Below are 6564 nucleotides of genomic sequence, written 5' to 3'. Positions count from 1 at the left end.
TACTGAATTTGTGTATTACTTCTAGTAGGTTCTTGGTGGACTTTTTTGGGTCTTCCATGTACAGTTTCATGTTATCTGCAAATATTTGTAGTTTAACTTCTTCTTTACCTACTCTTATTCCTTTTATTTCTCTCTCTTCTCTAATGGCTCTAGCTAATGATTCCAGAACTATATTGAACAGGAGTGGTGATAGAGGACATCCTTGTCTTGCTCCAGAATCTGAAAGTAAAATATTTCAGTTTATCTCCATTTAGAATTATGTTAGCCATTTGGTTGTCATAGATGGCTTTTATCAGGTTGAAGTAGAGGCAATCTGTTTTTATTTTCTGTAGGACTTTCAACCTGAATGAATGTTGGACTTTGTCAAAAGCCTTTTCTGCACCAATAGAGATGATCAGGTGGATTTCACATTTCGCTCTGTCAAAATAGTTTATTATATTTATAGAGTATATTCTACCATGCTTGCATCCTGGGATGAATCCTATCTGGTCATACTGTATAATCTTCTTGATGATTTGCTGTATTCTATTTGCTAGGATTTTATTGAGGATTTTTGCATCTATGTTCATGAGGGTGATTGGCCTGTAGTTCTCTTTTTTAGTTGAGTCATTCTGTGGTTTTGGTACCAGTATAATACTTGCCTCTAGGAATAATTTTGGAAGGATTGTTTCCTTTTCAGTTTCAATGAAGATTTTGTGGAATATTGGAATTGTATCTTCTTTAAACTTCTTGCATAATTAAACTATGAATCTTTCATGGCTTGGACTTTTCTTCATGAGTACTTCTAATTATATTTCTTATTTCATTGACTGTTATTGGGATACTGAGAGTTGTTATATCTTCTTGATTCAGTTTTGGTAGTTTGTACCTTTCTAGGAATCTGGCCATTTCTTCTGTGTCTTCTACTTTGTGAGAGTAAAGATTCTAAAGTAACTATTGACAATCTTCTGAATTTCCACTGGTCTGTGATAATTACACTTTTTTCATCCCTAATTGTTTATAATAAGGAATATGTGAGTTCACAGGTATAAATTCCCTCTAACAACTCCTTTGATTGCATCCCATAAATTCCAATAATTTGTTCTTGAATTATTAGTGATCTGTAGATATTGTTTAATTTCTTCTGTGACCCATTGGTTGCTTAGGAGGGTGTTGTTTAATTTCCATATATTCATGGGTTTTTTCTGGTTTCTTTTGCCATTTTTTCAAGTTTCATTGCACTGTGGTCGCATCATATGCATGAGACAATTTCTGTTTTGTTACCTACACTTAGGCATGACCTATGGCTAGTGTGTGGTCTATTTTACAAAATGTCCGATGTGCAACTGAAAAAAATATATATTCAGCTGAGGTTTTGTGAAACACTCTGTAAATGTCCACTAGGTCCATTGGTTCCAACTTCTTGTTCAGTTCTGCTAATTTTTTTTTCTAATTTTGTGTCCGCTTGACCTATCTTTTTGAAATAAAGGGCTGTTAAGGTCTCCCATTAAGATTGTGGTATTGGCTATTAAATTTTTCATGTCTATTAAGATTTGTCTTATGTAACTGGGTGTTCCTGTGTTTGGTGTGTACATATTTATGACTCTTAACTTTCTCTTGAATTTTTATCCCTAACCAGCACATAGTGACCTTCTTTATTTTGTTTGATCATTCTCAGTGTGAATTTGCAACTGTCTGATACCAGGATTGCTACCCCTGCTTTTTCTGAGGTTCAGGGGCATGTAGTATTTATTCCACCCTTATACTTTCAACCTATGAATTTTCTTATATGTTAAGTGTGTTTCCTGTACACAGCATATTTTTGGAATTTGCTTCCTAATCCACTGTGTCAGTCTATCTCTTTAAATTGGTGAATTGAATCAATTTATACTGATGGTTATAATGAGATGTATTGACTAATTATTGATATGTTATTTAACCTGCTGTTGTTTACCACTTTTACTCCTGTGTTTAATTGTTTAACCTATTTATTGGCTTCCTTAAGTTCTCATTCATGGATTTCTCATTATGTTGGTCCCTCTCTAGAATATCTTTTGTTACTCTGCGTAGGGTTGGTTTTGTCATCATGAAATTCTTTAGTTGTTCTTTGGCATGGAATTATATCACTTCTCTATCAAACTTAGAAGTGAGTCTCACAGGGTATAGTAGTCTGGGCTGGAATTTGTTTTCATAGTGGACTTGCAGTGCTCTGCTCCATGCTCTTCTTGACTTCATGGTTTGTGAAGAGAAGTCTACCATTATTCTGATGGAGTTGCCTTTGAATATGATCAGTTTGTTCTCTGTAGCAGCTTTCCATATATTGTTCTTGTGCTGGATTTCTGGGATGTTAACTATTATATCTCTCACAGTGTTTATAATTGGGTTGGTGTTATTTGGAGTTCTCTATGCTTCGGTTAGGTGAATATCAGGTAGTTTCCCCATATTTGGGGAGTTTTCTGCTATTACTTCTGCCTATATTCTTTGTATATTATTTGTATGTACTCTTTTCATATTGATGTCTAGTAGTCTCACATTGTTCATCTTTGCATCATCTTGCAGAGGATGAATTATTGTTTCCTGCATCCTAGTTGTTTTCTCACCTTTTCTGTAGCTCTAATGTTTCCTTCAAGATCTGAAAGTATCTTCACTTTTCATTCAAACGGTTTTCAAGCTTGTGATAGAGATTTTATGATCTTCTATATCTCTTTGAGTTTGCTTTGTGCAACCTATTTCTTTCCTATATTGCTCCTTCAAGTCTTCCATTGTTTTTCTATACTTCTCTAATTTTTTTCACCAGTGTCTTCTTTAGAAGCAGTTATAAATCTTGCATTATAGTTATCCTTTCTTTTCTTACTTCAGAGAATTTTTGTGATGTGATTTCCTCTCTATGTTTCTGTAGTTGATTCTTTTCTTCAGATGCTATTCATTCAGAGATTTCTTTTTTGTTATTTCAGAGGTTATTTCATAACTTATGTCCTGTATATCTTTATGGAGTTGTTTCTTTATTTCAGACTCTATTAAGTGTCAGACATTTGAGATGTGTGATTCCCAACTTCTTCTGTGCTAGTGTCTCCTGCATTTATTCTCGGTGGGCTCAGGGCCCTAGATTGCATTTTGCTTCTTTCTCTTTCTTGTTTTGTATAGCACTGTCCTCTGACCTTTGTTGTTGATCTTTGGTGCAGTCATAACGTTAGCATCTACTGAAATTCAGTGCCGATCTACAAAGTGTGAATTCATTCAGATGTGTCTGACTTGGGTCTGGATGCTGTGCTCAGTTTCTTCCTGCTGCAGCCCATGGCCTTTAACCCAATGTGCCCTCTGGCAAGATGTTCTGCTCCTAGATTAGTTGGGTGGTTCTGGCCCCTAGCCTCTCTGCAAGGACTTCCTCTGCAAAGTTTTACCCCTGGCCTGTATACCAGGCTTGGGCTGGATCCAGAGGAATCTGTTGTCTCAGCAGAAGGGAAGTTCTCCCACATACACGCTGAGGCTGGAGGGATTCCAAGAGCAGGGCACAGAGTCTCCCTCATAGGATGGTCCTCATCTCTGTCTGGAGAGGTCTGCACTCATATACTCATCCAGGCCTGGGCTGTGTCTGGAGGTACTGGGCGCGAGACTGGATTTTCCATTAAATATTATTAATCCCTCTCTCTTGAAATTTTTTTGTGTTTCTTTTATGCTGTACACTTGGCAGTTTAACTGTAATATACTGTGAAGAGATTCTTTCTGACCAAGTCTTTCTGGAATTTTAAAGGCCTCTAGGATGTTGCTGTCTATATAATTCCCAAATTTGGGGAAATGTCCTGCATCTATTTCTTGAAAAGTATAAATATCCTATCCCAGTAGCTTCTTGCTAATCTCCCTTACCTAATCCCTTATCTATAATTCATGTACATTCTTTTAATGTCCATAGGTCCTTTACGTTCTGCGAATAACTTCTTTTACTTTGTTTATATTCTGAATGTGACATTTCATCCACTTTGTCTTTAAACCCTGATGTTCCTTCTCCTTGATCTTGTCAACTGGTAGGGACTAAAAATTTTTTATTTGACTTATTAAATTTTTTTATTTCCAAAATTTCAGTTTGGTTTCTTTTTCAGAATCTCAGTCTTACTCGTGACTTACTCTTTTATGTCCTTCATTCTCCCTTAATTATCTCAGCTTTTATTTATTCCTTTCTTTAGATTAGAAGGTTATTTAAAAATAAAGCTTTTCAATTCTTTGATATTTTTCTTGCTTTAATATATTTGAAATAAGTTACTAGAGTGTTAATAGCCTTCGAGAGGAATTATATTGTGTTTTTCCATGTTTCCTGTGTTACTATTATCAGAATTGAGTATATGTTGGGATGGATATCACTCCTATTTTCTTTAAGGGTTTAAACAATAGCCTTCTCTTGATGCTGTGGCATGTGTTCAATACCAAATGAACACCAATTTTCAGTTTCTCTTTGACTTCTTTGGCTGTGACTATCTGGACACATTATGTACTATGTCAGAAACAGGGGACTCTGCTTTCCCAGAGGGACAAACAGACTGTGGTCTCTCTGACCTTTCAAGTATTTATGATATAGACAACACAGTGTATGAGCCACAGTCTCTGTAGTTGCTCCTCAAGAGCTGTATTTTCTATATCATTTGAAAGGAAATTGGAACAACTTTTGGCTTTGGCTAGGAGTAGGAAAAGAGCCCATCAAACAAGTCATGGTTGAGTTATCTCTTGATTTTAATTTTTAAATGTATAGCTTAATTTTTTTCCATCATCCAACCTAATAAAGTTGTTTGCACTAAAATTTTTAGTGGAACAATGAAAAAATATAAGCAAATAAGTGGAAATTATAAATCCTATTATCCTCGTGTCATAATTCCTGAGAATATAAATACATAGATATTTTATACATCTAGAATTCAATATAGCTTTCATGTCACAGCTATCTATTCTTTTGATATCCACAATGCAGATTGTAAAAGTTTCATACAATAATCTGTGGAAAATATATCAGCAGAAATGAAAATATACTGTTTAACATGTAATGCAAAGACTCTCAAAGACATTTAATTTACATCAAAGTATCTTTGCACACCTCTTTATATACAAAGAATAATAATACAACACAGTTCACATCTCGTAAATATTCATGTCCTCTCAAACACATCTCAGTTGTGGTTGAGCTGTATCTCTAAGGATGAGGATGTTCTGGCTCTGGACAATGAATGATGAGTAGAAAACAGAAGACACATCCAGGGAAGTAGCAGTTGGAAGAATGGGCACAATTAGGGGTCACAGATTAGCAGACTACGGATATAGATAGATTTGGGGAAGAAATCCTTCAAAAACGCCACTGTGGCCCTTTCAGATGAGCTGCCCGTGTTAATCAATAATGCATCTTACTAGTGGAGAACACATTGGAGGTGCTCCAGTTCCCAGAATTACCAAGGATGGCAGCTGACTAATTTGAGAGTCATAGTTAGCTTGCAGTGTGAAATAGAATTCTACTATCAAGTTTTCCTTTTTTTTTTCTTTGTTTTTTGTTTTACTTTGTTCTCTGTCATTTTTTGGTTCTGTTACTGCTTACAGGAGCTTGGAGGGCTGTGGCAAAGCTCCTCAAAATTGCACATGTTCTGAATCAAATATGTTTATTTATTTTTTATTTATTTGCACATGTGTGTCTGGTTTATTTCACTTAAGAGTATGTTTTCTAATTGTATCCATTTATTGACAAAAAACCATCAAGTTTATCCTGTATTATAGCTATATGAAACTCCATTATGTAAAAACATCACATTTTCCTTATTTATTCATGAGTTGATGGTCACCTGGGCTGTTTCCAGGACTTTTCTTTCGTTTAACATTTCTTTTATTTTTTAAAAAAGTACAAATTAGAAATAAAACAGAAAAAAATTACAAGTGTTACATAATATCACCTAACAAATTATTACGAATTTTCACACTATTTGATGTAATACATAGTGTTTTCTTGCAACCAGTTATTCATATTACCAGGTATCTGTATTTAATATTTAAAATTGGAAGAAGAAAGAAGAAAAGAAAGAAATGTATAAGAAATTAAGAAAAAAAGAAAGAAATTATGAAGACAAAAAGTACAATTGATTGCAAAAAGGACATGAAACAAATTAAGCATTAACTGCTTCTTTCCACTGGTCAGCAGAAATACACAATACAGTTATCCAAACCATCCTAATTTACAATATCTTAACAAAAAATATGATTTAGCATTATAAATGTGGTCATAGTTACTAAAATGCATTTCAGCCTTTATTTGTAATTTGCAAAGATAGTTTAATATACTACACTGAATCAAATTTAAAACAGGACACAGAAATTTACAAAATTGACCTACAGTGGCCAACCACACATTCAAAGGTAGAAGAGTGCAAAAGATATGTCTGGGTATTAGACAGCCAAAGGATCCAGCTGAATGCTTAGAGCCCACTTCAATGTCCCATAGGAGTTTATATCAGGAGCCCTAAGGATCCATGAATGGAAGAGTAGGTTGTGTCAGGAGATAGACAAGTTCATGGCAGAAGTTAAGGAGGCAGGGCGGAAAGGCAGGAGGTGGCACCCAAT

Source organism: Octodon degus, unplaced genomic scaffold (assembly GCF_000260255.1).
Source record: "Octodon degus isolate 3935 unplaced genomic scaffold, OctDeg1.0 scaffold00010, whole genome shotgun sequence".
Classification (NCBI taxonomy): Eukaryota; Metazoa; Chordata; class Mammalia; order Rodentia; family Octodontidae; genus Octodon; species Octodon degus.
The sequence above is the reverse complement of the archived record's forward strand: the minus strand, read 5'-3'. Positions refer to the sequence as shown.